The sequence below is a fragment of the Balaenoptera borealis genome (assembly GCF_965194805.1).
Source record: "Balaenoptera borealis genome assembly, chromosome: 16".
In the NCBI taxonomy this organism is placed as follows: Eukaryota; Metazoa; Chordata; class Mammalia; order Artiodactyla; family Balaenopteridae; genus Balaenoptera; species Balaenoptera borealis.
Genome location: NC_138872.1, coordinates 15,602,587 through 15,625,480, shown reverse-complemented (window position 1 = coordinate 15,625,480; position 22,894 = coordinate 15,602,587). Strand labels below are relative to the sequence as shown.

The window sequence follows — 22,894 nt, the reverse complement described above, 5'->3', positions numbered from 1 at the left end:
TTGTGGAGCACGGGCTCTAGGCATGCGGGCTTCAGTAGTTGTGGCATGTGGGCTCTAGCGCACAGGTTCAGTAGTTGTGGCACATGGGCTTAGTTGCTCCGCGGCATGTGCCATCTTCCCGGACCAGGGCTCGAACCTGTGTCCCCTGCATTGGCAGGTGGATTCTTAACCACTGCACCACCAGGGAAGCCTGGGAGATTTCTCTGTGACCTAGTACATAGTAAATATTTATGAATGTTCTGTGTGTTGGAAGCAGTCAGTTATTTTACCAGTAAAATGAATGAATTCAAGAATAGCAGAGAACTGCAATTCAGGACAAGTATGCTATAGCAAAAACCACAGGCAAGTCCAGCAAACAAAGGAGAGGAACGTTACTTTATAGAGAAAAAAGAGGAAGTTAAGTATGGGTGCTTTGAAGGAAAGTCCTTTGGAGGAAAGCTAGAGTTCAGGGTGTGATGGGTTCCCATTGGCTGAGTTGTGAGGGTTCCCACTGGCTGGGCTTGTTGGGCAAGGAGAAATCTACTTTCCTCTTGCTGGGGTAATAAAATAGAGACACCTTCTTGCTAGGAATCAACCATCTCTTCCTGTTGAGGCGTATAATTGATCTCTAGTGGGAGTGTGTGAGGGCTTCCCCCTTCTGGCCTCCTGACTCCATATAAAATGAGGTTTCCTTTATTCAGGTTCACAGGTGCTTGAGAAGCAGGTATAGTTTCTGTTACCAGTGTTCAAAATGCAATGTATATCTATAAGATTACTTAATTAATTATGTTGTTTAGAACTTCTGCATCTTTACTGTCTTGATGTGAGTGTATATTTGAATTCTTATTTTTAGAGTGTTTCTACTTCTTCTTGCACTTGCAATGGTTTCTGTTTTATTAAGGTGCTTGTTTTATTTCTTGCATGGATATTAACAACGGATATTCTTCTTTGTTAATTGTGTCTGCTAGCATGTGTCTTCTTTATTTAAATCATCCTTTTATTCCTGAATTTTACCCTGTCTGATATTGAGATCACAACATCCACCTCCATCTGTTATATCTTTACCTATCCCTTTATTTGTAGACTTTCTAAATCACTTTTTTAAAGATATCTCTTATACAATATGAAGTTAGGTTTTGTTTTGTGAGGCAATCTAAAAATGCTTTTCTAATGGATGAGCTTGATCCATTTACATTTATTTTTATGATAAACATATTCGATCTTGGCTCTGTTATAATATTACATTTACTGTGTGTAGTATATTTCTTGTATCTTTAATCTGTGGTGTATTTTTATATTTGAGCATGCACGGAACCTATGATAGTGGGTCACAAACTAAGGATTATGATTAATTCAGTTCTTGGCACCTGATGTTTAAAAAGCAATGTGGAGAGAAGAATAGGAATTAACTTCACCAATAGGAAGAAGGTCAAACCTTACATCCTATACAGGGAGACAACAATGGGAAGAAAGCTGTCTTCCTACAGAATCTGAAAAGACTCAGGAATTAGGGGAACTTAGTTTTAGGCAGGAAGTCAAATTGGATTTTTTTGATTGTCTGTGTATGGGGCAGTTAATCTCCTAGGACATCACTCTCCCTGACCCTTACTATCCTTGCTATACCTCTAACGCCCCTGCAGGAGACAGGAGATTCTAAACTTTAAAAACTGACTTGTGATCCCGTTTTCCTATAGTGAAGCTTACCATTTGATGAACCTCTGCCATGCATACAAAGCTTCCAATCAAAATTTTGGTACAGGCTGTTAAGTAGGGCAGATGCTAAAGTTTACGATGCAATTGACAACACTTCTAACACAAAAGAGATAAAAACATTGAGTTACAAAGGACCAGAGGAACCAGAGGTTGTGCAGGGAACAGAGGAGAAGAGATACTGCTGCAACATGAATGATAGTTTTTAAAAAGGACAATCAAAGAATAAGAATAATGACAGATGAAGTTAAAAATTCTAAAAAGAGTGGGGGAAAATAAATATGAGGAAACCATTCAGAGACTAGAATTACAAGTTAGCGAGATGGAAATAAGATGGAAAAATAAGAAATTTAGAGAATCAATCATTAAGATCAAATCTGGCTAACGAAATTTTCTGAAAAGGAATCACAAAAATGGTGGCGGTAAAATTATTAAAGAAATTATAAAACATCCCAGAATTGAAATGCTTAGTGAGTACCCAGTTCACAAACATAAAACAAAACAAAACAAAACAAAAACCACCTACATTAAGGCTAATCATTGTGAAACAGAACATCAAGGATAAAGAGAAGATTCTATAAGCTATGAGATGGGTGAGAAAGAGAGAGTCACATCACATTCAAAGGATGGGGAATCAGGATGGCATTTGACTTCTCAGTACGAACACTGGAAATCAGAACAAAAGCAATATTCTCAAAATTTTGAGTGAAATTATTTATAATCTTATTCTAAGCCAAAATATCAACCAAGTGTGAAGGTAAAATACAGATGTTTCCCAAAGTGCAAAGTCTCAAAATATTTTCTTCCTATGTACCATTCCTCAGGAATCTACTGGAGAATGTGCTCCAATAAAATGCAGGATGTAACAACAAAGAGAGAGAGGGAGAGAGATATGAAATCCAGGAATAATACAGGAAAAGAGCCAAGATAATAATTGCCAGGATCATGGCAAAGAAAACCCCAAAACTGGAGCAAAAGAATGGAACACTCCTGGAGAGGCGTCTCATAGAAAACAAAATGGAAATAATTAATGGGCTGAATAATGGCTCCCAAAGATGCTCACATCCTAATCTATGGAAGCTGTGAATGTTCCCTTATATGGCAAAAGGAACTTTGCAGATGTGGTCAAATTAAGGATATTGATTATTGATATGGGAAGATTATCCTGTATAATCTGGATGAACCTAAATGTCATCACAAGTATCCTTGTAAAAGGGGGGCAGAGAGAGATTTGACAACTGAAGAAAAATTAGGAGATGTGACAATGGACTCCCTGGATCACTCATACCAGGAATCCTCAGCTTCACTACACGGGCAATAATCCGTCTGCAGGTTCCTCCCCAGTGATGCCATATGATGGGCAGTGCCCAGGGAGAAGAGACACCGCCCTGGCCTCTGTTGCATCACTTGGGAATTCTATAGACATCTCAGATTCCAAAGAGAAGGTCCTGCCCAGAAAAAGTAGTTCCCGCTGGATCTAGGTGTCCACTTCAGTTGGGGGTTAGTCAGTTGGTGACCCAGTCAGTCATTTAGACAATCTGTCCGTCAGTGCCACATGCCACCAGCTACCAGCACTGCTTGCAGGGACCCTGGAGGAATCAGTTGCTCTTTCAGGAGGTGTGTGGACCTCCGTTTGGGGTCTGAGATGTGGAAAGGGTTGAATTCTTTGTTAAAGCACAGACCCAGGGCTGGGGTTTTGCAGTATGAGGGGACCAGGACCTCCTGTAACCTGCAGCTCTGCCTTGTCCAGTTGAGGCGGAGCCTGGGAAATGCCCAGGAGTGTCTGGCAAGGGCAGGGACTCTATCCGCTTCACCAATGTAAGAAGAGCAGTTAGTGCCAGGGTAATAACCTCGAGGGCCACAAGGGCAGGTGTGGGCACATGTGTGTTCCCTCATGAAAGCTAAAGAGGAGATCCAGGCTTATTGCAACGTCCCCGGTCCATCTTCCACTTGGTCCAGACCCACAGGAAGGGGCTCTCTGCCCTTTTCCCTCTGCTAGGCTTCCCTGTCCTTCAGTATCATCCCCACTCCCAGTCCTTCAACAAGAGCCCCCACAGAGTCAACATCTCAGGTGTGTTCTCCTAGAAGCAAATTTAAGCCCAGGGCTCAAGAGCACCCAGGAGAAACTTGTAAGGGGATGAGGGGAAGAAGCCAAGCAATGGCATGATTTCAGAGGAAGTCCCAGCCTCAGCCTGATCCCACAGGGATCTCTGAAGCATTAAAAACAGGGATTTTGTACTCCCATCCTGGTCAGACATTGCCTAGGAGCTGAGGAAAGATCACATAAAGTCCCAGGCATTTTTGGTTCTTCCTCTGGGCAAAGTCTCAGAGTGAGTCCTTAGCAGCAAAACACTAATCTGGGTCATAGCCATACAGAGACAATCAAAGGTATTGAAGGAACCTGGTCACGGCACCAACGGTGTTCAACGCAGCCAGTCACCTGGGGCAGTGCTCCCATCCCAGACATTTTTGGTATGAGCCCTGGAAGAGAGAGTAGCTTTGATGGGTCAGGAGGTAGCTTCCAGACTATAACCTGCAGCCCTGCTCTGTCAGTTAAGGAGAAGGTTGGAAGGTGTCTTGTGGTGCAAAGCAACTGCGGAAGGTCCTCCTGCTGAGATGAATGTCAACAACAGCCAGTGCAGAAGTGTTTCTAAATGTTGCAAGGTCGAGTGTAGGCAAGCAATGTGTTTACCCAAGAGAGGGTAAGGAGGAAGTCCAAGCTCAGATCAAAGTCCTTCGATCCAGCTGGCCTCAGCATTCCGGTACCAAAGACCTATGGGGAGGGGCTGCCTGCCTAGTTATTTCTGGCAGAGCCTTTGCAAGGCCTACCTGCAATTAACACCACCCTTGCCCCAGGCAAGGTTTCCCACAGGGTTACCTGGCACGGTGCTTTCTCCCAGACCCCTCCGAAGGCCCTGGAAGGAAGGTCATCTTGGACTGGAAAAGAAGCAGGCAGCTGTGGTCCAGGGCACAGGAACCTTGAATTGGAATAAAAACTGCTTCTTGTTTACAGTATGATTATGGAGGATGACTGGATCTCTTTGAACCTCAGTTTTTCCCTCTGCAAAATGGACATGATCACATTCATCAGTATGATATCCTACACAGGGCTTTGTCATCCATAAAGCGCTGTGGGCGCTGATTTCCTCCTCTGGGTTCTGGGTGATTAAAGCCCAGCAGCACCACCAGAGTTGGGGGCCCCTCAAGACTCCTCCAGCCAGTGTCCTGACTTTCCTGATGAGAATCCTGAGTCAGTGAATAGCTAGGATTGACCCCAAGACCAGGGATCCTTTCATTTTGCCACCTCGTGCCTCTTCTTTCCTGCCCCAAATGGTCTTGGAACTTGACGGCCAGAGGTCCCCCTTAAGGTGGGGGATCTGGAGGTAAGGTGGCTGTCCCACGGTGGAAGCTCTGATCGAATGTTCTTTCTGCAGATGGATTATTGCCCATGTGGTAAAGCTGAGGATTCCTGGTATGAGTGATCCAGGGAGTCCACCCCTACGAAACCTGTAATACCGGGCGTTCCAAACTGAAGCCTTGGTTCTATCATGAATACTTCCTTTGTGCCGGTCTTTTGTGTATCCCTGGCACCCAAAAAAGAGCTGAGCACAGAAAATGTGTTTTGATCAGAGAATGGATAAAAGCACATGGTTCTCTCTACATACCCAGCATCTGTGATTCATAGAGTCTGCCCTGGTAGCTGGGAGTGGGTGTTAACATAGAGCCTCTCTCCTATAGCATGAATCCTAGTACCAGTGGGCATGCTCTTCCCCTAAGCTATATGTACTGTAGGCAAGCAAAATTTGCCACCACAAATTGTGCCTCTTTGGCATGAGGATTAATTTAGGCTGATTATTTTTAAGGCCCAAAAGACTCAGGAAGAACCTTTGACCTTCCCTCTAATTGCCTAAAAGACATGTAGATATCATTTTTTTTTAGATTCCACATATAAGCAATATCATATGATATTTGTCTTTGTCTGGCTTACTTCACTTAGTATGATAATCTCTAGGTCCATCTATGTTGCTGCAAATGGCATTATTTCATTATTTTTTTATAGCTGAGTAGTATTCCATTTTATATATATATATATATATATATATATATATATATATATATATATACACCACATCTTTAAAAAAATGATACAAATGAATGTATATACAAAACAGAAATAGATCCACAGACATAGAAAACAAACTTATGGTTACCAAAGGGAAAAGAGGGGGAGGGTTAAATTAGGAGTTTGGAATTAACATTTGCACACTACTATATATAAAATAGATAACCAACAAGGACCTACTGTATAGCACAGGGAACTATACTCAATATTTTGTAATAGCCTATAAGGGAAAAGAATCTGAAAAAGAATAGACATAGATACACGCATAACTAAATCATTACTTTGATGCACACTCAAAACTGACACAACATTGTAAATCAACTATACTTCAATTAAATAAGTAAATAAATAAAAATTTAAAAATAAATAAAAGAAATGTAGATAGAGGACCTGTTCCAGGAAGGGAGCTATCACCAGAGAAAACTGTAGTATGAACTAGGTGTGTAGACAGGAAGGAACCTAGCAAAGTCTGTTTTTTAAAATTCCTCTATGTGTCCATTATTTCTGTATGGCCCAGCAAACATTTGTTTACCAAACATTTGCTTTTCCATCTCCATATGAATTGCCTTCCTCCTCTTTGAAGTTCCAAACTGCTGTCCCCAACATCCTTCCTCCTTTGTCTTTAGCTGAAGATGGTATTTAAGGTGAGGGCTTCAGTCATTCTGGCGAGTTACTCAGTTTTCCTGGGTCTTTCCCATGTATATGTGTTAAGCTTTTGTTTGATTTTCACCTGTTAATCTGCCTCATGTCAATTTAATTCATAGACTAGACGGAAGAACCTAGAAAGGGTAGAGAAAAATTTCTTCCTCCCTGACAATACTTAGAATTCAAATTGCTTTTTTAGGTTTTTCCTTTTGGCAAGGCTAGGTTGTTCTTGTAGAAAAAAACAAGCAATTCTGCCAAGTGGATGAATCGATTTTCCCTTCTGCCAGCAATATATGTCTCTGTTTCCCCACAGCTTAATAATATATTGTCAGACTTTAAAACTCTTGTCAATCTGATATCTGAAAATGGATATCTTATTTCAGTTTGCATACATGATTATATGAGACCAAATACATATCCAAGCACACACAAAATCATGTACTTCGTGCTGCATTAACAAACAATTGCGAAGTCTCAATGGCATAACATTGTACAAGTTTATATCCACAGACTCAACAGAATTGTGGGGATGTTTGAGAGGGCATTCCAACCTTATGTAAATTTCAAAAGATACATCTGGGAAGAGCTGGAGAGGGAAAAACCCCTGCAGGAAGAAATTCACCTGTGAAGCTCATTTCTGATGGGAGGAGATCTAATGGCCACAGTTGTCATCCATTAGATGACAGGTAGAGAGAGGGTGTGGTTGATGTGATCCTCCCTTGTTTTCACCATGTTTCCCAATCTCTATCTTTTGGCCCAATTTGGCAGGTTTCAGCCCTGCTGCCCACCACCAACTTGTTGGCATGAGACCACTATCTCAAGTAGCCAGCCTCATGGCGAAGTGGTCCTCCATTCCCCTTAGAGATTGTTGGAATATTTCAGAGAACCTTTTCCAAATGTGTGCAAGGAACACTGTAAAAATCTGGACACAGATGACTGTCCCCAAGGACTAGCATGAACTGGGAGGGAGAGATTGGAGCGTGGCTAATAGCGCTTCCTTCATGGGTTCACTCAATGGATCATTTATTGTTTCATTCATTCAACACATACCATATGTCAGGTTCCCGAACTGTATAGAAATCATCCTCCTTCTGACGACAATTGGAGTCTACACATGCCTGTTACTGAGCTAGATGCTGGGATATATCTTTGGTTGAGTTCTCCTGGAAGCAGACCCTGAGGCAATAATTTGAGGACAAATAATTTACTTGGGAAGTGATCCAGAAGCATTTTTCAGAGAATGGGTTTGTGAGATGGGGAATGGATGGAAGCCAAAAAGTGTGCAGTGCTGAGAAGTTTACTGCTGTGGGCAACTGGGGCTCATCCTGTTGGAAAACTCTGGAAGATTTTATAGAACCTGCCTTAGAATTTCCCACCCTGGGTGAGAAAGAGGAGGTATTTATCCTCCAACTCCAATCTGTCATTTGCTGACGGCTGCTCCCTGAAACCCCTCAGGCAGAGTATCGCAGGATTATAGTAGATGCCACTGGCATGTACTGGAGTGGAGAGTGCCCTGGGACTATGGACAGGGCACAGAAGGGTTAGCTATAAAATCTAATCATCAACAATAGCCAAAATTTTTGGCTGAAATCAAGACCTTAATTAAAGAATACTTTATTGCTAAAAAATGTTAAAAAAAAAAAAGAAAAATTTATTGTAAAGCTACATGTCTTAATCCACTCAGACTGCTATAAAAAAAATAACATAAACTGGCTGGATTAAAGAACAGAAACTTATCTCTCACTGTTCTGGAGCCTGGGAAGTCCAAACTCAAGGCACCAGCAGATTTGGTGTCTGGTGAGATTCCTCTTCCTGGTTTGTAGATGGCCACCTTCTTGCTGTATCCTGCCAGAGGGAGAAGGATCATCTCTCTCATATCTCTTCTTATAAATGCACCATAAGGGCTCTACCCTCATGACCTCATCACCTCCCAAAGGCCCCAGTTCCTGATACCACAACATTGGGGGTTAGGGCTTCAACACAGGAATTTTGAGGGAACACAAACATTCAGTCCACAGCACTACAGTAATGAAGACATTGTGGTATTGACAAAAGGATACACACAGAGATCAATAGACAGTGCAGAAATAGATTCACGCATACGTAGCCAATTGACTGTTGACAGAAGTGCAAAGGGAATTCATTGGAGAAATAATAGTCTTTTTAACAAATGATGCCAGAACAATTGGACTTCCCTATACAAAAATATGAATCTTGATCCATACTTCCACATCATTTGCAAAAACTAACTCAAAATGGATCATAGACATAAATGCAAAAAGTAAAACTATAAACCCTGCAGAAGAAAACATAAGGAGAAAATCTTTGCGACCTTGGGTTATGCAATAATTTCTCAGATATAACACCAAAAGCATGATGAAGAAAATATTGAGTGGGCTGTCATCAAAATTAAAAACTTCTGCTCTTTGAGAAAACACTGTTAAGTAAGTGAAAAGACAGGCCACCAAGGGCTCCCAATTCAGAGAGTCTTTCATATAAGAGAACCCTATTGTGAGAAGAATAATGCTCAGTGCTTTACCTGGGTGATTGTACATCTTCATGGGGAGCTATGTGAGTTAACAGGCTCTCTTTTTAAATACTTTTCATTTTTGTCAAAGTTATACATGCAGATAGACTAAAGAGTCACGTAGTTTACAAAGCATGTTGTGAAGCATAGAGGCTGCTTACCACCACCCTCCCCCTAGAGGAGACCGCTTTTAGTTTATCATCTTGACACTTCTCTCCCTGTCTCTAAGTAATATTCATCGTTGTAATAATAATGTTACATCTCGACTTTTCAGTTTTAGATATAATCCATTGACTTCCCATGACTGAAAACGAGATTTTTGTCCACCTCTTTGCTCCCTACACCTCCAGCACTTCCACTCCCCTCCCTCCCATCAATGTTATATGATAATTGTGATTTGATCAGCACTACTGTTTACAGTATTACGACTATGTAAACACTTGTTACAGTTGAACTATGTAGTAAACCAAACTACTTTTCCCTTCTGGCACAGCTTTTGAATTTTCTCTGATGTGAAAAAATTGTCTGGTTTTGCGTTTGCTTGGTTTTCTATGTACGTATTGCCTATTCAACCACAAATCGCCCAAATCGCCCCTCCATGTATTCATATGTGTGTGTATTTATATCATATTCATAGATGTTCTATTAATTTCACCTTCCAGAAGATGAATTTACTGGAGCCCTCTAACCCCCTCCAATCTGGGCTGGTAGCTCTGTATTTTTTTTCTTATTTATTTATTTATTTTTGGCTGCACTGGGTCTTCGTTGCTGTGCGCGGGCCCCCTCCAGTTGCAGCAAGCAGGGACCAACCCTCACCGCAGCACGTGGGCCCCTCCCGCTGCGGAGCCTGGGCTCCAGGCTCGCGGGCCCCAGTAGCTGTGGCACGCGGGCTCCAGTAGTTGTGGCTCACGGGCCCAACCACTCCGCGGCATGTGGGATCCTCCCAGACCAGGGCTCGAACCTGTGTCCCCTGCATTGGCAGGCGGACTCTCAACCACTGCGCCACCAGGGAAGTCCCTTTTTTTTTCTTTTTTAAATAGCAAATTTGTAATGCTTTTATTTTTTCTCCTTAAATTTCTTAAAAATATTTTTTTGTTGTTGAAGTAGCGTTGATGTACAATATTATATAATTTACAGGTGTATAATATAGTGATTCACAATTTTTAAGGTTATACTTCATTTATAGTTATTGTAAAATATTGGCTATATTCCCCAGGTTGTACAGTATATCCCTGTAGCTTATTTTATGCATAATAGTTTGTACCTCTTAGTCCCCTACCCTTATATTGCCCCTCCCCCCTCCCTTCTCCCTACTGGTAACCTCTAGTTTGTTCTGTCTGTATTTCTGGCACTCAGCTGTCATGCTGGCATCTTCTGTCACCATCATCATGGGGGCTCTCTTCTTTTCCTCTCCTACATTCTATTTTCTGTATTTCATGCATTTTTTCCTTGGTTTCATCTTAATAGGCTTTCTTTTGCTGTTTAGAATTGTCCCATATGAATTTCTCGCCATGTAGCCAATGTCCAATAAATGTCCATTATAATCATGAAAAAGCAGTGGGGGTAATTCTAGGGTGTGGGAAAATTTTTTGAGCATGTTAACTGACACTCCTTTTTTAACTTACTATTCAGCTGACTGCTGAGAAGAGCCCTGTTGGTTTATCTCAGGAAATGTGGCTTAAATGTGATTGGCTTCACATCAATTTCACTTCCAACCACAGTGCTAAGGGGTAGTGTGTTCACCCTTCAACGTCCTTCCACCCTTTTCAACTCAAGTCCCCCTCTGTGATCTAGTCAGTTACTATTATTCCCCCTTCACAGCTGGGAAGGCTGAGGCCCAAAGAGGTTTTGCTTGCTGTCCCCTCTTCACCTGTCATTCAGCAAGGATTCTGTGTGTGACTGGCACTGCAGGTATTACATCAAAACAGGAGAAAGCAAGAGAAAGCGTCAGGAGAAAGCAAGAGAAAGTGTCACCTGCCATTCAGGGAAGAGAGTGACGCTGGGTAATCTGGCAACAAATGTGGCAACGCCCAAGAGTCCCAGAGCGTGGGAAAGTCAGGGCACTTAGACAGGCCCCAGCTAGCTGATTGCTTCAGGTTTTTAAGAAACTCCTTTTTTTTTTTTTTAATTTATTTATTTTATCTTTGGCTGCGTTGGGTCTTCGTTGCTGCGTGGGCTTTCTCTAGTTGTGGCGAGCGGGGGTTACTCTTCATTGCGGTGCTTGGGCTTCTCATTGCGGTGGCTTCTCTTGTTGCAGAGCACGGGCTCTAGGCACGTGGGCTTCAGTAGCTGTGGCGCACAGGCTTAGTTGCTCTGCAGCATGTGGGATCTTCCCGGACCAGGGCTCGAACCCGTGTCCCCTGCATTGGCAGGTGGATTCTTAACAACTGCGCCACCAGGGAAGACCCTACGAATCTCCTTTGTAATGCTCTGTTCTGCCCTCTTTGCCCCCTCCCCTACTCCACCCTAAAGGTGGGTGGTTCAGGTCCTCTAGCTTGTTCCTGAATGGCTTCCTGAGCAGCCTGGTGACACCTCCCCCTCCAAGTCCTACATTTCCCTTCCTAGGCCTCACGCTCTTGCCTAAGGGCAGAAAAGAGCCAGCAACACTGGGGATGACGTGGTCACTGTCCTCACCTGAATGTCGGGCTTATGAAATAGCAGCTGGGAAGGCTCGGGGCAATTCTGGCGGGACCACACGCATAGGAGCGGGTATAAAGGGTGAAGCCAGCACGGGCCACCACAGCTCCACCTGCCCTCAGGATGAAGCCCAGCAGCCTTACCGTCTTCCTGGTGATATTTGCCTTTGGATTCCTGATGCCCTGGGCTGTGGAAGGTGGTTTCGGAGGTGAGTTGGACTCTCTCAGGCCATACCCAGGTGCCTGAGTCAGTGAGAGCTCAGAGTGGGAATAGCCTCTTCCTTTTAGCCTGGGGGCTGACCTTGAAGCCACTGTTCCAATGGTCGGGCCTATTGCCCCTAATTTCAAGCATCTCTCTGAGGACTTCAACTAAGGGAGTTTCTGCACATCCAGAAATTTACCTTCCACCAGATGGACTTGTTTACCCCAGCCCCTGTATTTCTTATTTTTCTTTCTCTATAGCTCCTTCTTTACTGTTTTGTTTGGGTTTTTTTTCTCTGTCACATGATTTTGGTCACTATCGTTTTTAATTTTCCAAATTGGTCTCTTTTTCTCTTAATGTTTCTTATTTTAACTGTCACTCTCTCTTTCTCTATCTTCTTCTCAGTAGATCTGTTCTCTTTTATTTAATCTCTGATGAGTGGCCTCTCCTGTTATCACTGTCCCGTGCTGCCTCCCTCCCAGGCAAACCCGGGCAAGGGATACCTGACCATAAGCTCTAGTCAGCATTTACTGGAGCTGGCCTATACTGACCTGCAATGGCTGATTGTGAAATCTTCAAGACTTTTGCGAGCTAGTTGATGTCACATTGGTAGCTTGAAATTAGCCATGATGGGAATATTTACACCATGGAAATTGGCAAACTCTACAAAGTCTCCCTCTTAAAGCATCTAGTAACACACCACCATCTATACCTTCTTTCTTGTGCCATTGACTCCCTCTTGGCTGAGTGGTTGGCTGAGCTAGGCACTGCCCCACACCTGCCTTGAAACTGGAATCCTAACGGTTCCCTTTATTCCTTTGGGGTCAGCCACCTAGGTTAGGTTTTCTCTCCTCTCCTGGGAAGCTGATTCCTTCTCCAGGATTGTGGTCATGACTCAGCATCAGCTTCTTCTTCCTCCTTTGTTCTTACCTTTCAGGCTCATATAAACCTGGAATCTGCCCCTTCTTCGACCGTTCTGTGAAGTCCCTTAGATGTGCACCCTCTGAATGCCAGAATGACTGGCAGTGTCCGAGAAGGCAAAAATGTTGCTCCGACTATTGTGGCCGCAAATGCATGGATCCTATATACATGTCAAATCCAGGTGAGGAAGTAGAGTCCTGGAAACCGGGCCCAAGGAGATTTGAACTTGAGGATACGCATCCTGAGGAAGTAGAGAGCGCTCCTCTGAACTGGGATGGAGGCTGGGACACAGCCAGGGATCCTCCACCCCCAGCTCTGTATTCTCAGGGAGACAGTGGGTCAGTTCGTGAGCCAGTCAGCTAGCTGGCCAATCAGATAATGGGACTTAAAGTGCTGTGTGCATTGAGAGAGTGTTGCTATGGTTATGGCTTCGATTGGCTGGGTTATCTGGAACCAAAGGAAAGTCTAGTAAGATGCATAGATGTAGATCTGGCCCAATGCCCTGATTTTACCAGAGGGAAGACTGCAGCAGAGAGCCAGTGAAAAGCCTGGATTCTTTTCTTGATTCCTAGATCAAAGACTGGCACTGTTTCGACTATCCCAGCACCATGCTCTCTCTTTACGTATCCCAAAGGACTTAGGGCCTGGTGGCAGAAGGACCCTCTTGGTAGGAAGGATATAAGGGTCACTTAAATTGTTCCTGCGCTGAGGCTCTGCTTTATTTTCTTTCCACAGATTCATCCGGGCCAGTGTGAAAAGATTAGCACTTCCTGGTCTGTGTGGTCTGGGGATTTCCTTTTCCCCCCAAGCCTGGAAAAAAAATGAGAGCACCTTGGTGAAGATGTGGTTTTGTGACCAATACCTCCTTGGGGGCCAAGATTTGGCCTGTTTTATCTATGTATCCCCAGCATCCAACGTGAAGCTTGGCACACGACAGGAAATGTCTGCTGATTAGTAAATAAATAAATGTCCCAGGTTTTCTCTGCATTTCTATCTTCCTTGACTCATTGAGTCTGGTCTAGGATATGAGGTGTGAGATGAAGTATAAAATATCTGCATGTGCGGGATTTCTCCCAAAACCTATAAAGTAGAAAAAAGAAAGTGTTTTGGATCTAAGCAGATATGGGTTTAAATCCTGCATCCATAGGTTACTGGCTCTGTAATTTTGGGCAATGACTGTTCCACTGAGCCTTAGTTTTGTCATCTATAACATGGACATGATGACTACAATGCCAATTTCATAAAATTATGAGGATTAGAGGTGATAACATGTGAAAGGAATAGCTCAGTGATTGTCACATACTAGGGGTTCAATAAATGCTAGACTTACCTCAGGGTAAGCAAGGCACAAGGAGTTAAGAAAATGACTGGTTAAATTTGATGACATCAGTATCAAAACTGACAAACACAAGAGTTGAAAGATAAATGATAGCTTAGAAGTAAATATTTGGAATGATTATCACAGACAAATAAATAGAATGAAAAATACGTGAAGAATTTTTACAAATAAGTAAGAAAAACAACCTACCTCTTAGAATAAATGAACTATGAATAGAATGGACAATCAAATAAGAGATTATTATTATAACGGATGGTATATAGACATATAAAGAGGTTCATCCTCACTAGTTACAAGGGAAAAGCCAATTAAAACAACCAAACACCATTTTTCATTGGTCAGAATGGCAAGAATTAAAAGTCTACAATATAAACACTCAGAGACTCTGAATAGTTTGCTGATGGAAGTGTAAATTGGTACAACCACTTAGAAGAGTGATTTGGTTATGCCTAATAAAACTGAAAATTCACATAAGCTATCATTTAGCAATTTTCCTTCCAGAGACATAGGAAAGACAAAATACCTGCCAATGGGAACCTAATACATGTATTAGGATGTTTAGTATAAGATTGTTCCAAAGAGTCAGAAATCGAGACCAGTCAAGATGGCTCTCATTTGTGAAATGGTTAAATTTTCGTACTTTGATATGCTTGCTATGCTATAGAAAAATGAAAATAAATTTATATGAATCACCATGGAGACATATCACAGAAAACTTATTGTAAATGTGTAGTATGAAGTATTCATATACATTTTAAAATTACACATAAAATATCAAGCTGGTTATGGGTATATACCAAAGAATACGCACCAAATGCAGGATGATGCCTTCCTTCATAGAAGAGGAATTAAAAATGGGACTGGTAGTGCTGACTATGGAAAGTGATGATTTATCTTCAAGATTTAATGCTTGAACGAAATAATGCCATTTGCAGCAACATGGATGGACCTAGAGATTGTCATACTGAGTGAAGTAAGTCAGACAAAGACAAATATCATATGATATCGCTTATATGTGGAATCTAAGAAAAGGGTGCAAACAAACTTATTTACAAAACAGAAATTGAGTCACAGATGTAGGAAACAAACTTACGGTTACCAAGGGGGAAAGGGCGGGGGAGGGATAAGTTGGGAGGTTGGGACTGACATATACACACTACTGTATATAAAATAGATAACTAATAAGGACCTACTGTATAGCACAGGGAACTCTATTCAATACTCTGTAAAGACCTATATGGGAATAGAATCTAAAAAAGAGTGGATATATGTGTATGTATTGATATAACTGACTTTGCTGTACAGCAGAAACTAACACAACATTGTAAATCAACTATTCTCTAATAAAAAATTAATTAATGAAAAATGGATTTAATACTTGAAAACAAAATGAATATATAATGTCCCCACTCTAGGTACTTCTAGGATAAAACAAATCTTTCTCAAAAAAACCAAAACAAACAAACAAAAAAACCTTTCTCTTTTTTTTCTTCCAAAAGCCACACCCAACAACATGGAGAGCAAAAAACGAAAACTCAAAAACCATCTCGGGTGAAACTAGAAATCATTTGTACCCACTGGCTACAATATAGAACTGGAAATCAAATTCTTAAATTGGAGAAAGGTGAAAGCTAATGGTTTGCAGCAGGAGATATTTATGGGAAGCCCTGCAGAATGTTTAAAAGGCTCTGAAATTAAGAGTGGGAAAGAGAGGGAGATTGTTTCAACGGGGGTGTGCTGTTTTAATATCTGTACAAAGAACAATTAGACTCCCAGGTCTATGCCCATATCTTGGGCATCTCCTAAAGAAGTTAGAGGCTTTGGTCTCTGTAGAAATTGAAAGGGAGGAACCCCGGGCTCAGCCATCCCTGGTATGGGGAAGGAACTGAGACATGGTGCTGAGAATGAGAAGAATCAAAAAGCTCTTGTGAATAGTAAGGTCTCCCAGCAGTCTTCCACTCTGGCTAGAACTTATTGTCAACTAGCTTATCTAAAATCAAATATTTGGACGACAAAGTTAATTTTTCTCTGAGACCCTCCCAAGGTCTATATGGAGGAATCCAATCTTATCGCACGTGGTCCATTAATTCTGCCTTATTGTTTTAAAAGAGCGTCTGCCCTTCCAATCCTCTTGGTAAGTTTTGAACCCATCCTTCACTGACTGACGGAGTTCTGTGCTCAAATCGCTTCTTCCTAGTCCCTTGGTTTCTCCCTTTTTAAGAAGATTGGGGGATGGGGGGATTTTCTTTCATCCTGACTCTTCAAATAGCTCTTCTTTCAGGGAAGTTAGCTTGAGGGGGTATCTCTTACTTCGAACCAAAACAAGCCTTGACTCAGTCTCTCAAAGAACAGGCAACGTGGGTGTTGAGAAACCACTTGAGCAGGTTTCGGGAATAGAGGTTGATTCCCAATTTTGCTGCTGACTCATTCTGTGACATTGGCCATGTTCCTTGACTCCTTTGTATAATAAACGGATGATCCAGTTGATCTTTAAGATTCCACTTTGTTCTGCTGTTTTACAAATTAATGATTCATAGAAGCACCTTTGAGGGAAAGCCCCAGTGGGATGGGCCACGTCATTGAGTTTGATGAACTCTCTGTGTCTACAGGTTCCCCTCTTTATCTTTCAGCCTCATCTTCTCCAGCTGTTGTGGTCAGCTTCCAGGGCACCTCCTTACCTGGTGATTGTGACTTATGAGGGTCCCAATGAGTCTAATAACACCGTCTCAGTGTACAGATGGGAAAACTTAGGCCCAAAGAAAAGATGGGCCCAAAGAAAAAATGTGCCCAAGATCATAGAGTAAGTCACTGGTAGATCTCAATATCTTTATCTCCAAGCCCCATATTCTTTTTCTTTATTTCGAGTTTACTTTTTTTCAGATTACATAGTGGATACTGTAGTGGGCTGTCAGATCCCTTTAGGATGAAGGCACTCATGCCATCAGTTGCTGGGGTGTTGCTGGCTGCTGACACTGAGAGCTGAGTCCCTCCCTGGGAATTTCCCTGGGCCATAGTGAGCTGTTTCAACCAAGGTTACACCCCATTCCCAGGGGCAACCTGTATCCACAGACTGGCTGATGTTGGCGTACAAAGGCTCAGCTCCATAGTTTGATTAGGGGCACCTCTGAAGGACCCTCCCAGCTCCAGAGCTCCCCAGGGGACTGGCTGAGCCTTTGCTGCAATGAATCACAATTCCACTTCTTCTTCTCCCCAGCTGTGTTCCTCTTACTTCTCGCAGGTGTTGCTTCTCAGAATACTCCCCAGAAAACCTCCTACACATAAACATGTGCCCCTAAGGCCGTTTCCCAGGAAATGTGACCTAAGGAAGATTATACAAGATAATCATTGCCAAAAAAAATTATTAATATGAAAAACTGCTCTGCAAAAGACAATGTTATGAGAATGAGAAGACAAGCCACAGGCTGGGAACAAATGTTTGCAAAAAAACACCCATGATAAAGGACTGTTATCCAAAATAAACAAAAGACTCTTAAAACTCAACAGTAAGAAAATAAACACGCAACTCACTTTAAAAATGTGCCGGGGCTTCCCTGGTGGCGCAGTGGTTGGGAATCCGCCTGCCAATGCAGGGGACACGGGTTCGTGCCCCGGTCCGGGAAGATCCCACATGCCGCGGAGCAACTAAGCCCATGTGCCACAATTACTGAGCCTGCGCGTCTGGAGCCTGTGCTCCGCAACAAGAGAGGCCGCGACAGTGAGAGGCCCACGCACCGCGATGAAGAGTGGCCCCCGCTCGCCGCAACTGGAGAAAGCCCTTGCACAGAAACGAAGACCCAACACAGCCAAAAATAAATAAATAAATTAATTAATTAATTAAAAAAAAAAAAAAATGTGCCGGACTTCCCTGGTGGCACAGTGGTTAAGAATTCGCCTGCCAGTGCAGGGGACATGAGTTCGAGCCCTGGTCTGGGACGATCTCACATGCCTCAGGGCAACTAAGCCCGTGCACCACAACTACTGAAGCCCCCGCGCCTAGAGCCTGTGCTCCGCAACAAGAGAAGCCACCACAATGAGAAGCCTGTGTACCGCAAGGAAGAGTAGCCCCTGCTCGCAGTAACTAGAGAAAGCCCGCACGCAGCAACAAAGACCCAAAGCAGCCAAAAATAAATACATAAATTTAAATTCAAAAAAAATAAAAAATAAAAATGGGCCAAAGACCTTAACAGACACCTCACCAAAGAAGACAGATGGCAAATAAGCATATAAAAAGATGCTCTACCTCGCAGGTCATCAGGGAAATGCAACTAGGAAAAACAGTGAGATACCACTACACACCTACTAGAATGAACAAAATCTGGAACACTGACAACACCAAATGCTGACAAGGATGTGGAGCAACAGGAACTCCCATACATCACTGGTGGGAATGCAAAATTGTACAGCCACTTTGGAAGACAATTTGGTAGTTTCTCACAAAACTAAACATACACTTACCACACAATCCAGCAATCATGCTCCTTGGCATTTACCCAAAGGAGTAGGAAACATATGTCTACACAAAAAACTGCACACAGATGTGTATAACAGCTTTATTCACAATTGCCACAACTTGCACGCAACCAAAATGTTCTTCAGTAAGCGAATGGATAAATAAATTGTGGTGCATCCAGACAATGGAATATTATTTGGCTCTAAAAAGAAATAAGGTATCAAGCCATGGAAAGACATGGAGGAAACTTAAACACATATGAATTACTAAATGAAAGAAGCCAATCTGAAAAGGCTAAATGCTGTGTCATTCCAGCTATATGACATTCTGGAAAAGGCAAAACTACAGAGACAGTAAAAAGATCAGTGGTTGCCAGAGATTGGGAAGGGGGAGATGAATAGGCAGAGCACAGAGGATTTTTAGGGCAGTGAATACTCTGTATGATATTATAATGATGGATATATGTCTTTATACATTTGTCCAAACCCATAGAATGTACGACACCAGGAGGGAACCCTACTGTAAATGATGGACTTTGGGTGATTATGATGTGTCAGTGTAGGTTCATTGACTGTAACAGGTGCACCACTCTGGTGAGGGATGTTGGTAATAGGGGAGACTATGCATATGTCGTGGCAGGGGGTGTATGGGAAATCTCTCTACCTTGTTAATTTTGCTGTGAACCTGAAACTGGTCTAAAAACGTTAAGTCTTTAAAAGAAGAACTGGAGAAACAAGGAATTTCTGGACTCAAATATTTTTAAACTCATTGATAAGAGTTTCATTTTTTAAAAGTGATCATTGTCAAAAAATTGGAGAAGTAGAAAAAAAAACCCTATCACCGCTTCTTCAGCATGTGTATAACCTAGGAGTTTATCTCCTTTCGGGGCTTGGCCTCCTCCCCCTGATGCAAGGTGATGCATGGGCTGGACTGTATTTCCCTGAGCCTGGGGTCCTTAGTCTGGAATAACCCTTGCTGGAGGTAAGGGAAGAATACAGCAGGATGGTCTGGTGAGGTCTTTGGCATTCCATGTTTCCCAAAATAATCCAGAGGGGGCATTGACACAACATGGTTAGTACACCTGCTGTGAATTGCAGATAATTTTCTTTATTTGTCCGCAGGTCAGGTGAATATTGGGTGGATAAGATGAGAGACAGACTGAAGGATAAACAATTCTCAGATCATGTACAGTCTAAATCTACACAAAGAGAAACATTTTCCGAAACTGCCCGTAATTTGCAAAGCCATCCTCCCAGCCAAGTATTGACGTTATTTCACAAAGCAGCCCTTTTGTTCCTTTTGAACTGTGGCTCTTGCAATCTATGGGGAATAAGAAACACTTTATACAGAAGACAAGCCAAGGTTTTCACAGGACCACGTGTCCAGGCGCGCCCGAGGTCTCAGGCAGGCCTCTTGCCTCCTCCCCACGCTTTGCCTAGAGGGAAGGTGTGGCTTGTTCTTTCTGATTCAAGTGCGTTTTTCCCTTGACTGTAATTACACTGTATATGTAATTTCATATCCTCTTTTCTGGTTTACGTTATAACACAATTTCCCGATGTCATACAAACTGCATCAATATCTTGACCCTCGTGAGAGCAGGGGCGTCAGCTCTATCAACCTCAGGTACAACATGCACTTGGCTGGGAAAGGCCACTCAGGAAACAAGTGTTTTGCTGAACTCAGCTAATGACTACATTGTTATCCACTTCAAGGCTTTGTCATCATTTCTGTAACTCCACTGGACAAACCAGTCATTTCCAGTTCTTGGTTTCTTTTAGAGATTATGTGTATATGTAAGTCCTTGTGCATGAATCATTTTTTCTTTAATTCAGATTTCTCTGCTGGGTCAGATGCCTAGAGGTGGAATGTATCGAGTCAAAGCATTTGGATATTTTTAAGGCTTTCAGCACAAATCATCCCTACTCTCTGCTTCTCCCAAGGCCTTCAACAAAATCAAACGAGACAGAGGATACAAATGATTGTGTTAAGAATTTACAGGGTGCCTGGAATATAGTCGGCCCTCAGGAAATACTCCCCTCATCACACATGTAAAGACACGCATAGGTGTGCTTGTAAACATACAGATCTGCAATCCAATGCACCCATCCTATGAGTACTGACCCTCTCTCCTAAACAAAGTATAAGCTCTCCTGGGCAGCTACAAACAGGTTTGCCAGACCTGTCAAACTTGACTGTGCACGAGAATCATAAAATGCATATTCTGATTCAGTAGGTCTTAGGTGGGGCCAGAGATGCTGTATTTCTCCAGCTCTCTGGTACGCCACCGCTGCTGGTCTGTGGACCATGCCTTGAGTAGCAAGCAGGTGTGCCACAAAGACACAACAGGCACATAGAAACACACATGCAGGCATAAGTGAAAACCCACATATGCACATGAATTTGCAATTTCCCAGAAATACACTAGGTAATAGGAGTCGGATCTCCAAGGGCATGGACCCACATTTCATGGGAAAAATTTGATCTGTTGGCATCTGTCCACAACCTAAGAAAAGTTAGGCTCTGGGAGTGCTAGGGCAGTGCTAGGGTGGGGTGGGACAGAAAAGGACAGGACAGGACAGTCTGGACATTCTGTCCCTGAAGTAAGTGCTGCTCCCATGAAATGGGGGCTTGGAGTCCTCCTAAACTGTCCAATCTAGACCTCTTTGGTACCTGGAAGCCTTCACTTTCCCTTAGGTAGCAGCAATCTCCTTCATCTGCCCCAGCTTCCCCAGGGTCAGAAAAGCAGGGAGTATCCGGTGAACTAGTAGTTCACCTTTTCCTTTTCCTAACAGTATCTTTTGTTAAACAGAATTTTAATTTTTTTGGGGGGGGAGGGAGTGACAAGAAAGAGCCCTATTTATTTATTTTTTTCAGCCAATCATTTAAAGTGAACAATTCAGTATCATTTACTACATTCACAGTGTTATGTAACTGCCACCTCTATCTAGTTCCCAAACATTTCCATCACTCCAAAGGAAACCCCCTTACCATTAAGCAGTAATTCCCCCACCCCCAGCCCCTGGCCACCTCCAGTCTGTGTTCCATCTCTGGATTTAGCTATTCTGGATATTTCATATAAATGCAGTCATACCATACATGAGCTTTTGTGTCTGGCTTCTTTATCCATGTCAGAGCATGTATCAGTATTTTACTCCTTTTTATGGCTGAACAATATTCCATCATAAAGATACACAACATTTTGTCTATTCACCCACCGATGGACATTTGCACTGGCTACTATAAATAGTGCCGATAAGAATATGTATATGCATGTGCTTTTTTTAAAATAAATTTATTTATTTATTTAATTTATTTTGGCTGCTTGGGTTTTTTTTTTAACATCTTTATTGGAGTATAATTGCTTTACAATGGTGTGTTAGTTTCTGCTTTATAACAAAGTGAATCAGTTATACATATACATATATCCCCATATCTCTTCCCTCTTGCGTCTCCCTCCCTATCCCACCCCTCTAGGTGGTCACAAAGCACCGAGCTGATCTCCCTGTGCTATGTGGCTGCTTCCCACTAGCTAGCTATTTTACGTTTGGTAAGGTATATATGTCCATGCCACTCTCTCACTTCGCCCCAGCTTACCCTTCCCCCTCCCCATATCCTCAAGTCCATTCTCTAGTAGGTCTGTGTCTTTATTCCCATCTTGCCCCTAGGTTCTTCATGACCATTTTTTTTTTGTTGTTTTTTAGATTCCATGTATATGTGTTAGCATACGGTATTTGTTTTTCTCTTTCTGACTTACTTCACTCTGTATGACAGACTCTAGGTTCATCCACCTCATTACAAATAACTCAATTTCGTTTCTTTTTATGGCTGAGTAATATTCCATTGTATATATGTGCCACATCTTCTTTATCCATTCATCTGTCAATGGACACTTGGGTGGTTTCCATGTCCTGGCTATTGTAAATAGAGCTGCAATGAATATTGTGGTACATGACTCTTTTTGAATTATGGTTTTCTCAGGGTATATGCCCAGTAGTGGGATTGCTGGGTCATATGGTAGTTTTATTTTTAGTTTTTTAAGGAACCTCCATACTGTTCTCCATAATGGCTGTATCAATTTACATTCCCACCAACAGTGCAAGAGGGTTCCCTTTTCTCCACACCTTCTCCAACATTTATTGTTTGTAGATTTTTTGATGATGGCCATTCTGACTGGTGTGAGATGATATCTCATTGTAGTTTTGATTTACATTTCTCCAATGATTAATGATGTTGAGCACAGAATTTTAAATTTTATTGTAGTCAAACTCATCAATCTTCTTTATAGTTAGTATTTTTGTGTCCTCTTTAAAAAATCTTTCTCTGCACTGAGGTCATGAAAATACTATCCTGTATTACATTCTA

At 42.3% G+C, this 22,894-nt stretch overlaps 1 protein-coding gene and 1 long non-coding RNA gene across 3 annotated transcripts in view; one reads left to right on the top strand and one right to left on the bottom strand.

The window, feature by feature from the left end:
* LOC309614065 (WAP four-disulfide core domain protein 5-like) overlaps positions 1–22,894 on the bottom strand; it is a 94,078-nt gene that overhangs the window by 66,214 nt on the left and 4,970 nt on the right. The window lies entirely within an intron of this gene.
* Positions 13,494–17,910, top strand: LOC309614091. 2 transcript variants are annotated; one of them, XR_014236009.1, is made up of 2 exons: positions 13,494–16,865; positions 17,297–17,910. It is a non-coding gene; the product is annotated as an uncharacterized lncRNA (long non-coding RNA). The 2 variants fall into 2 exon arrangements; XR_014236010.1 differs by having other exon boundaries at positions 13,494–16,882.